Source organism: Lactuca virosa, chromosome 8 (genome assembly GCF_052849685.1).
Source record: "Lactuca virosa cultivar CGN04683 chromosome 8, Lactuca_virosa_CGN04683_v6, whole genome shotgun sequence".
NCBI lineage: Eukaryota > Viridiplantae > Streptophyta > Magnoliopsida > Asterales > Asteraceae > Lactuca > Lactuca virosa.
Window position 1 is genome coordinate 257,482,464 of NC_136433.1, and position 12,538 is coordinate 257,495,001.

At 30.3% G+C, this 12,538-nt stretch overlaps 1 long non-coding RNA gene and 1 pseudogene across 1 annotated transcript; both read right to left on the bottom strand.

Annotated features, from left to right (window-relative positions):
* Window positions 1–2,979: 2,979 nt before the first annotated feature.
* On the bottom strand, window positions 2,980–3,739 carry LOC145128944 (protein SMALL AUXIN UP-REGULATED RNA 12 pseudogene; annotated as a pseudogene).
* Window positions 3,740–6,465: 2,726 nt separating this feature from the next.
* Window positions 6,466–7,144, bottom strand: LOC145129283 (uncharacterized). The gene is made up of 3 exons (XR_013717436.1): window positions 7,044–7,144; window positions 6,794–6,960; window positions 6,466–6,486 (listed from the first exon to the last, which is right to left on the bottom strand). It is a non-coding gene; the product is annotated as an uncharacterized LOC145129283 (long non-coding RNA).
* Window positions 7,145–12,538: the final 5,394 nt, after the last annotated feature.

Here is a 12,538-nt window from a genome sequence, read left to right on the forward strand (position 1 = left end):
TAAGTTGTTACATGTACCAACAACATTAAATTCTGTTTTTGGTTATAATAATATGTATAAAAGAGTTAGTGAAAACCTTGGAACAACAGATACGTCTTTGTTCATGCAAGTTGAAGTGTAACAATAAAAAACTTCTTTATCCTGCTTTTGGTTCGTTGCACTAGCTTTGTCATCATGCATTAAAACGACTTTTATGACTTTCTCTTGACAAACATAGGTCAACACATTAAAAAATCGATATAAATGGTATAATTTTGTTTCTGTAACTAAATGAATGAAACTAATATACTTAAAGTAGATTAATTAATTTTTTTCATGACCTCTCAACAAGAACACGGTAATAACAAATAATAAGAACATAGTAAATGCAAGAAATTGAAGAAGAATAAGGAGAACAGAGTAAAGTAAGAGCTTGGTAAAAAGAATTGGAGAAGAATATTGCTCAAGAAGAACACTGTAAATCATAGGACTCAATCCAAAATCGTAAGAATAACCACTTCAGTGTAATCGTATATATAGAGTGTTTTTGAATAAGGAAATAATTATCTTCTAAAAAAATCGGGATCCTAAGATATAATCTTGGAGATTTTCGGCTATTCATCTGGAAAAAAGAAAAATATCAGCTATATTAATTCAAAACTTCAAATTAATTGACTTTCTTATTTAATCAGTTTTAAAATTCAAACAATTATCTCAAATCGATTTATTTTATGTGGGATATACTGGGAGATAAATTATGAATAATATTGACTTTAATTTTGACTCTTAAATATTTTGCTGATTTAATGGGATTAGATTAGATTATATAGGTTAATAACTTAATTATTGATATGCTTGTTTAATGAGTTTTAAAAAAAAATAATATATAAACGGGTTTGAATTTGAAAATCAAAAACTATAAATAAGGGAGTTAAATTAGAAACAATATTAATTAGAGAAACTAATATCATGTATATAAATAGAATGATATGTTTCAATTGATAAAATAATTACTGAATTTAAAGATTTTATAATTATTACAGATTCTATAATTAAATGTAATTATGTTTGAATTTTATTTGGGGAAGATGATGTCAGCAATTTGATCTAAGGGTGGAAAACATATGATTAAAACACAATCAAGGGCCCTGATTGCTTCATTGGTGAATTAAAGGTTCTCTTTTAATAATATTTAGAGATGGTTCATTTTGATCGTATTAGATTCTGAGCTTTTAATTAAAATATAAAGATTGTAAAAATTAATATATGTGAATTTTGGCATATTTACGAAAATTGCGTAATTGGAGAGCTAATTTGATTTTCTAACTTTTAGCTTATTTGTTGTAGACGAGATGATCAATAAAAGTAAAATCAAGCTCAAAAGATTCCAAGAATCAAACAAAAACAACCACCTTCGACAAGGTTTTAAAAGCACTCAAAAACAAAAGTAAGGGCATTTTATTTTTTAGGACTGAGGAAAAATATGTATTTTCAAGTTGCGGTGGAATTTGCTGATTTGGAATGTTTGATTTTTAGGTTTAATGGTTTGTCATTTGATCTTAGTTTTAACTGATGAAATTTATACATGTTCATTATTGAACATTTATACATGATTTTTTTTAATTTTAAAGAATAATTGTTTTGTTCAATATTAAATATGTATGCACATAACTAATTCTCAGGTTTTTAGAGACAATATTCATCCATGGACACATATTCATCTATGAACATATGTTTATAGATTAACATTATAAAATATATATAATTGATATTAATGTTTGATCATAAACTTTATACATGTTCAATTATAAAAATTCAAGAATATTAAGGGTCAATATTCACGTATGAACAATATTCATATCTGATCATAACATTCTTACATGTTCAATTATGAACATTTATTAATGTTCATATATTTAGATGAACATTAATCGTCATTATTCACCAATGAACATTAATCGTAATTAGATTTTTGATGGTCGTTTTTTTTTCTTTTGTTGATTCACGCTATTAGAATTTTTATTATGATTGATGCTTGAATTTTTTATTCCTATTTTGTTGAGTTTGATTTCAAATAAATGCTACACTTAGGAATACCATTAATAAACTATTATTTCATTTTGTTTAAATTAATTATTATTTTACCATCATACATTTTTTGTCCTAAATTGATCTAATGGTTAAAACATTGGTTCTATGGTTCTACAAACAAATTTAGTTCTATATTAAACCCACCTCATAGATAACTGTTTTTAATCGACATTATCAACATAAGTCGCCCTTCCATCCACATACTTTCTTCCAGAGTTGTTGGTGAAGAACCCACTATGATTGATTCTCATTGTAAAGATTCCAGGAAAGCCCTCTACGCAATTTATTGTTTGATCAATGATTAAAAAAGGTGAAATACATTAATATTTATGCTTTAACTTAAAATCTGATACTTACTATACATCTCCTTCATATCCATACTTGTTTGTCTCTTTGATATGTATGCTCCATGATTTACTTTCTAGCCATGGCAACATGGACCAAGGCATAATTTACTCTTCTTTTTTGTTTTAGTAAAAAAGAGAGTTGCATTAGAAATCATTTTTTTATATAGTTTTTTTTTTCTTGTATCTTAATAAATGATGGTCGTTCTGAAAAAATATGTTTGAAAATGATTTAAAAGGACAAGAGTATTTAATTTTGATTTTGCACTAATAAAGTTGACGACTTTTATGAATCATAAACATTGAACGGAAGACAACCCCACTTACTTGCTAGACCTTTTTTTTAAATCTCTATCATTGATAGTGAGTGACATTGAACACCATTCGTATTTCAGGCAATGATGATTTGTCTCTTATTTCTTAAGAACTTATTATAAATATAAAAAAGAATGATATTTGAGTGGTTTTCCTTCATGTAATATAAATATCATTAAAAAATTAGTAACGGATTAAAAAGGGAAGAAAGAATAAATGACTAAAATGAATGATAATAACATAATTAAGATTTAAAAGTAACAAAGTAATAATGTCCAATTAATATCATCTACTTTTTTCAACTCGGGACGACTCGGACTGAGTCAAGTTACAACTCATCTTCGCCAATCTCCCAAACAAAAAACAATCACACACAACACAGGTGAAAAGTATTCGAAACTACCCTAACTACTTCTACTCTGGAAAAAATTTAGAATAGTAGTTAGATTATCAAACTCAAACCGAGTTGACTCAGTGACTAACTCGCTACGTATATTTCAGTTTTACATTCTAGTACACTGATCCATGGAGGAGCGGCTTAGATTCACCTACGTAATCCACGTGGCAGCACCTCTGAAAATCCTCGAGATTTACGTGACGACTCGATTTTTTGTGGTTCTCGAGTTCCGGTCGAGATATGAACCGGAGGATCTCTTCGAACTCCGATTCTTCACACGGAATCGTCAACGGACCGATGTTCGTGAAACCGTATTCTTCTTCTGCATCCATCAGAAGCTTTTGGAAAATCGGATGATTCAAGTACGTCGCTCGCACGATAAACCTTCTGCAATTGCTTCCGACGCAGATCGCTACGTGTCCAGCCGGCACATCACTTGCGATGCACCGCCGTGAAGATGAAGAGGATCGACGGCGCCAACGGCGGAGCATCTGTCGGACTCTGACAATGTGGTGGATCCTGCTTGACTTCTCGATCGCCGGTGACATCTTGACGCCGGAGTCGGAGGGAGCGTTTCGTTTTTTTGGGTGTAGTTGTGTATGATGTTTTCTGTTTGGGTTTCCGTTTAATAAAGAGAAGTTGGTTTTATAGGGGTAGTAATTGCTAAATTGACGATATTGCCCCTACGGTACACGATATTTACATGGATGAATGGATTATGTTGTTCGCCATGTGCGGAAGGGTACTGGACTACAGCCCTACAAATCCTGGTCCCGTTGATTATTTGGTTTTTTCGGTTTAAATGCATAAAGTTTGAATTTGTGTAAAAATTTAGGATTTAAGTTTTTTTATTTATTAATGTAGCATTACATATTTTTACAAATATATATAATCATGTGGATTCTTTAAGGGATATTGTAAAAAAAAATAACTTATTTTTATAACTTAAAATTTTTTTACGGGTTTTTACTAGTAAGAACTATATTCAACTTTCTAATTTTATCATCTTTAGATTTTATCGTAGGTTTTCGAGGCTTTTTTTAAATGAAATTCATAAAAAAACAAATCATTACATTTGCAATTTTTCTATGTTTTGCCGATTTATACTAGGTATTTTTTTTTCGAATTACCTCATAATTTTTATGTAACTTGTTCTTCAATGTTTTACTTTTTTTTTTATTCACATTGTATGTGAATTTTTTGTTGACGTGATATACCATATTTTTTTTTAAAAGAGATCTGACATACCATGTTAACGTCTTATGAAAGGAAATAAAAAGATTGGCGAGAAGGATAAACGAACTCGAAATCATCGGCTATATGCATGTATCTTACCGGTGAACCAAATATAGTTTATATAATTAATTAGGGGTGAACAAAAAACCGTACCGATATAAGAAAAACCGTAAAAACCGCAATAAACCGCAACCGAAAAACCGAAATCGACGCAAAAACCGATTATGCGGATTTTATTTTTTTTAAAAACCGAATTTATTGGTGCGGTGCGGTTTTTATCTAGAAACCGGACCACCAAAACCGAACCGGACCGCAAGCTTATTAACAATAAAATAAATCACTAATTTATATTATACAATTATACACATTATTTAAAAAACTAATAAATTCTAATTTATACATATATTATATATTAAACTTAACGGTAATTAGTAATTAGGTATTATGTTTAATATGTGAGTTTGTCACTTTGTGTTTGTGCTTAATAATTATGTGTAAAGTGTAAACACTATGTGAACTGCAACTTGCAAGCTTGTAACTTCTAAGCACAAATTGAATAAAAAATGGAGCTTGGAAATATGGATTGCAAATGAAGTGATCAAGTAAACAACATAAAAAAAAACTCAAAATTATAGCTTCTAAATGTGAGGAAATAAAATGACAGTATGTCATAAAATCATAAATCTTCACATGAACACCACGGTTAAAAAAATCGTACCGGTGAACATAAAAAACTGCACCTTATGTTTGATTCGGTTTTAAACCGACACCGACCGGTACAAACCGAAACCGCACTCAAAAACCGCAAAACCGAACCATTGAAAAACCGCACCTTGCGGTTTGCGGTTCGGTTTGTCCCTAAAACCGCACCAAACCGCACCATGCTCACCCCTATAATTAATGCTCCTTTAATTACAATATATATATATATATATATATATATATATATATATATATATATATATATATATATATATATATATATATATATATATATATATATATATATATATATATATAGGGAAGAGTTATTTGGAAAACAAAAAAAAAACCCTAAAAATCATAAAAATGCATAAAAAAAATACCTAGAGATCACAAAACTTTTTTTTGATATTTTTTATGAAAAAATTGCAGATTTTTAAAGAAATTCGCTGAAAATTTTTTTTGAAACTTTAAAAAAAAAAAATGATTTTTAATTTTTTTTTCAACGAATTTTAATAAAAAGTTGCGATTTTTTATAAAAAAATTCAAAAAAAAGTTTTGTGATCTCTAACTATTTTTTTTATGCATTTTTTACCTTTTGCATTCGATACATTTGGTTTTCTCGCACCAGAGACGGTGGAGCTCCTCAATAGAGTTCAACGGGTCATGCATTCTCAGGACCGGTCAAATGTTTTTTACTACCCGGGGCGAGAAATTTTTTTATGCCCATATATATATAAAATTTACAAAAAAAAAATACAATAAATTTTATAATCAACCAAATAATACAAACAAAAACATACAACTCACCCGAGGGTTGCTTATATTTGCCTATATTTCTGACTTAGTGCATTTTTTGAAGCAAAACATCTCTAATTTTACAATAATCAATATTTTATTGTCTCTAGAAGTCGGAAATCTAGTTAGAAAGGATCTTTAGACAACAAAGTCAGAAATATAGCTCCTGCTTCACATCACATAAACAATAACGCAAATGTTTATAAAGGTTATTCAGACAACAAATATTGAACTCTAACAAAATTTGAAATAAAACTCACCAGAATCTTAAATTTGGATTTCTGAAATAGTATATACAAATCAGATTAGGAGAAAACATATTTGAAACATATATAAACAGATTTCGAAATATACAAATTTGATTTCTGAAAGAGTTCAAACTTAGAGAAAACAGTACAACTCACCCAAATCTGCTTACAGAAACAACACCACCCAAATCAGATACAAAATCCACTAAGTAAAAATAAATCAAACTTAAACAAAGCTAGATAAACATATATTTCAAATAAACTCACCCAAATCTACTTTTAGAAACAACAAAACCCAAATCTAATTTATGAAACAATAAAGAAAATGATACACATATGAAAATCCAAAAGACTTTGAGGCTTTCACTCTTTTTTCCTGTAATCAAATAGAGTAGAAACAGATAAATATAAAAATAATTTGATTTCTGAAACAAAACCCAAATAGAATGAAGTCATTCAATAGTTTGAATCTCAGTCTGATGTCTTTTAAAATTAGGAGAGCACAAAAACTCATCCAAGATAAAGGCTTTGATGCTACTTGTTATTTTAAATCTCAACCTCTTTCAAGTTTCATACTCTCATTCCAATTCTGAAAGTAACTTTTGAAAACGAGTTAAATAAGAAAGTGATCATATTTTTGAAGAAACCTAAATTAAATAAACACATATTTTGAATGAACTCACCCAAATTTGATTTCTGAAACAACCAACAAGAAACGAATCACGCCCAAATCAGTGAACCACTAAATCAGAACTTCAGAATCGGCTTTGATGTATCAGATTAGAGAAAATGGGACTTTAAAAACGGACTAGAGCAGAGAAATCGCTTCTATATCGGGACTAAGTGTCGACTGATAAAAAAGAAATTGAGATTTGAGAGCTGTGTGTTATTGATTATCGACTGGAAGGGAGAAATAGAGAAATCAAATCTTACTTTTTAGTTATTGGAGGCGTTTCTAGGTAAGGCAATGTCGCATTGATATCTCCCATTGAAAGAAGCCAACATACCAGGCGAGAGGCGACGTTTGGTTTGTCTATGCGCATGATCGATGAGACGATGACTCTTCATTTGTTTGGCGTCTGCTTTCCTTCTCACGATTACAAAACAAAATATGGGCTAAGTTTTTGGGCCATGTATATATACAGACCATTTTGATGCCCTAAAAATTTTGATGCCCTGGGCCTAAGCCTAAGCCGCCCATGTATTGGGCCGGCCCTGTGCATTCTAATGTCATATTTCCTAGATCCACAAATGTTGTTTTCAAAAGAATTGGTTTTGCCATCCAGAAAGGGCTAGCGGCGCAGCTTGTTGCCTGTTTGCCTTCAATCGATATGTATTGAACTATATTATGAATTATAAAGAATTGTATCAGTATTATTAATATATATATATATATATATATATATATGGAAAAGTACATTAGAGAATCATTATTAATTAAGGAACCAAGGAACCAATCCAAAACGTCAGAATTTAAAACGATCAACGGCAAAAGGAAATGTTGTAAACTTTTATAATGGACGTACATGTACCGGATTATAACAAAACCCACTTCCTTTTTTTCATTTAAAATTTTTTTTAGGCCAAGTTTTTTATCGAAAAAAAAAACCGAATATACGTTGTTCACGATTTTTCGTTCTCTTTCTATAGAGATCCATGATGATATATAAAAAACGAACTTTTTTTTTCAAAAAAAACCCACTTAATTTTCTTAGTTTTTTCAATATTTAAGTTTATTTTTATAAAAAAAAACTAATTATACCAAAAATATTAATTTTTTGTACTCTATTAATAAACATCAACACCGATTAAAAAAAAACACCTCGAACAGTGTAGATTCACACTGTGAATCTAAACTGTAAATATTTCAATTTTTAACATTCACAATATGAAAAATCTCGAACAGTTCAGATTCACATTCTGAATCTAAATTATTATTATGCACACTGTGAATCTGAGAAGGTTTACAAAAAAAAAACCTCGATCAGTATAGATTCACACTGTGAATCTAAATTGTAAATATTTCAAATTTTAACATTCACAATGTGAAAAAGCTCCGATCAGTTCAGATTCACACTGTGAATCTAAACAGTAAATATTTCAAATTTTAACATTCACAATGTGAAAAAGCTCCGATCAGTTCAGATTCACACTGTGAATCTGACTTATTATTATGCACACTGTGAATCTGAGGAGGTTCACAATGTGACTCTGAACAGGTTCACAATATGAATCTGAACAGGTTCACAATGTGAATCTGAACTAAAATATCGTTTTTTTTTTATTATTTTATTATTTTTTATTTTTTTATTTTTTAACATGAATATGAATTTATGTTTAAAAAGTACAAAAAATATGAATTTTGATATATTTATTAATTTTTGTTCTATAAAAAAATAGACCTTGACTTTTTTCATCAAAGAAAATTAAGTGAGTTTTTTTCGAAAAAAAAAGTTCGTTTTTTATATATCATCATGGATCTCTATGGAAAGATGACGAAAAATCGTGAACAACGGTATATTCGGTTTTTTTTTTCGATAAAAAACATGACCTAAAAAAAATTTTAAACGAAAAAAAGTGGTGAGTTTTTTTTGTAAATGGTGGATTTTTTGGTATAATCCGGTGTGTGTACGTCCAATGTAAAAGTGTACATCTATTTCCTTGGCCGTTGATCGTTATGATTTCCGACGCTCACGATTGGTTCCTTGGTTAATTATGGTTCTCTATTGAACCTCACCCTATATATATATATATATATATATATATATATATATATATATATATATATATATATATATATATATATATATATATATATATATATATATATGAAGCAACGATTTTATTCACTGTATTCTCCGATCGTCATACCTATTTTCATAAAATATCATATTTTTTTTTAAATTTATTCTGAAAATGGTGGTTTATATGTATCAAAAGTTAATGACAATGGTTTGGAAACAAATCAACTTCTTTGAGATTAAGTATATTTGGATGAATATTACAATGTCCTTCATATGCTTTATTTGACGGAATAAGTATTGAAAGATTAAAAATTACAAAGTGTAAAACAACATTCAAATAAATATTCTTGGAACTTCGTTCGTACACGTACCATATGTACCCCTTCACTGAATCACACGATTTCAATTGCAATTGTTAGGAATCATAGTGAGTCAAGAAATCACTAAATATACTTCGTATTAAAGTAATGGTCGGATCAAGTTTCTTAAAATTTGGGTTAGATTGCTCACTATCTCGAGTCACTAAATAGATGCCCCTCTTTACTATTGTTGATTACTTTTTATCGCTTATTCTTATTCTTCGTCTTCTTGCTTATATATTATGTATATTTGGAAAGCAATAATGTTTTTTGATTACTTTATATTCTTATATGAATTGTTAAAATTGTTTATACAACACACAAACGAGAAAAAACAAAACAAAAGAATCACGAGGATAAATGAGTATTCTTATCATCATATGAGAGGAGAATCATCTTTTTGTGTTATGCTTTAAAAGGGTATTTTAGTATTTTTCATGAAATTCAAGATAAGAAATTTGAAGCATGCAACGAAGTACGCAGGTGTTTTAAACGTTATTTCATCATAAGCAGAGAGTCGCAACTATTTTTTTTTTTTTCATATTTTAGAATTATCCATATTTTAGAATGTAGAATTTACTGTATTTAGGAGCTGAGACTGCTTATTGAGCTTAACAAATACAGGGACGGACGCAGGAATACATATGAGGTGTTGCCGAGGTTGAAGAAGTGTTGCCGGTGCATAAAAAATAGGTAAAAAACCAAAAAAAAATCAAATTTTTTTCCACTGCGTACAAGAAAAATAGGTGTTGCCGGTGCCACACCGGGACACCAAGCAAAACCGTCCCTGAACAAATACTATTTTTTTATATATATATAAAAATGTTTATCTAGCCTATATAGTTAATGGTTAAGAAAAATAGTTTTTAAAAAAGTGTTTGAATTCATTGGTAGTGAAAAAAATAAAAAACTATAAATTGATAAACTATTTTTGAAAAATATTTTGATTAGCTTAATTATGTAAAAAAAAAAGGTTAGGTTTGATAACAGGGCACTTTTATCTCTTTAAGACCATGCGGTATGGGCCAAACGAGAAGCAACGGCGGATGATGTGGCATGCCTCAACGGCGTCGTGACGGGGGGAACACCGCCCCCCCTATTCGTTTTTGCTCGTCGAGGTTGAATCTCGTGGCTGTCGCGACCGGATGAAACGCATAAAATTTAAACGTTTTCAAACGTTTAAATGGCAACGGTTTAAAAAAAAATTAACTATTAAAAAAAAAACCATTTACCCTATAAATACCTACCATTTTATAAAAAATTTCACACACTTTCTCTTCTCCTCTCTACATAGTTTCAATTATCTTCAAAAAAAAATATGGACCCTTTCGACTCGTCCGATGATTCAAATGACGATATTTTCTTCAGGATGATGTATCATTATTACACTACCGACCTGCTACAACCAGACTCAGCCCCGCTACTAACAAGACGTGCGATGTTAAACAGAAATCGCGAGGAAGGACACGGACATCTATATCGCGATTACTTTGCGGATAATTGTGTATACGGGGCGAAGGACTTCAAAAGAAGATTTCGTTTAAGTAGGGATGTGTTCTTACGAATCGCCAACGCCTTGGAAAGCCGATATCGCTTCTTTACTACATGTTTCTTAATTTAATTTTACAACATATGCAATATATTTTTAAACTGTAGTTAACTTATGTTTAGGTATGAATTTTTTCAATTAAGATATGATGCTAGAGGTAGATGAGGGTTTACAACGTTGCAGAAATGTGCTGCGGCCATTCGTTTGATGGCTATGGGGGAGTCACCCGACACCATGGACGGACTATATGAGAATGTCCGAAAGAACCGCAAGGGAGAGTTTGTATACATTGTCAAGGGGTGTTGTTGAAACATTTGGAGACGTGTATTTGCGGAAACCTTCGTTGCATGATTTGCAAGAATTGTATGTGGCGCATGAAGAACGTCATGGGTTTCCCGGAATGATCGGAAGCATTGATTGCACACATTGGAAATGGAAAAATTGTCCGATAGCATGGAAAGGGCAATACGCAAGTGGTCATCACGGATCACCTTCGTTGGTTTTAGAGGCTGTTGCTTCTCAAGATTTATGGATTTGGCATGCATTTTTTGGGGTTGCGGGTTCCAACAACGACGTCAACGTTCTTGATCAGTCGCCAATATTTGACGATCTTTTGAATGGAAAGGCCTCGGATGCTCCTTTCACGGTGAATGGAAACGAATACAAATATGGGTATTACCTTACAGATGGAATATATCCTCAGTATTCCACATTCGTGAAGGCATTCCGCCACCCGGTTAAAGAACGAGACAATTTTTTTAAAAGAAGACAAGAAGGAGCACGTAAGGATGTGGAATGTGCTTTTGGAGTGCTGAAGGCGAAGTGGCATATAGTCGAACATGCAGCACGATCATTGGATTTAGAAACTCTACGATATATCATGTATGCATGTATCATAATGCATAACATGGTAGTAGAAGATAAAGTGCGAAATATTGCACACTATATCCCAACGGAGCCCAGACACGTTCAGTTTGTACCAGAAACAGCAGATTATTTGCATCACGTTGTTGACATTCAGGACGCAAATAAACACAGACAACTTCGAGAAGACTTGGCGAATTATATCTTCTATGGTAACAATAACGATAACGAATAGCGTTGTATTTTTTTTTTTGAATTTGGATGTTATTATTATTATTATTATTTTGAATTTGGATGTTATGTGTAATTTAATCTCTATGTTAATTTTAATCTTTAAAAATTATTATATGTTATTTATAATTTTTAAACATTATGCTTTATTTATTATGTTATATTTAAAAAATATTTGTCTAAATTAAAAAAAAAATTCGAAAAAAATAAATAAATTATAAAATGGAAAAAAAAGTTGGTGTAATAACAAGATACAACATGGTGACCATTTCCACACTTGTTGTTATAACACCATTGATGATGTGGCATGTGATGTGGCACCAAAATGGTGTTACATCTAGTTGTCCATACCTAGTGCTCTAAGGTTATAAGTTATAAAAGGCTATAAGTTATAATCTCTTTCATGAAATCATAATTTTTAGCTTATCAAAAAGACAAAAATGATTTCTGAAGTTTAGTAAATCACATTTTTCATAAATGTTTATAAGTTATAAAGGCTATAAGTTATACTCTCTTTCATGAAATCATACTTTTTAGCTTATCAAAAAGACAAAAATGATTTCTGAAGTTTAGTAAAACACATTTTTCATAAATGTTTATTGGTTTGACATATACCTTTTTTCACCTATTTGTTTTTTAGAAAATTAATAAATCCTTTTAAAACACAATCTAAAAAGTAAA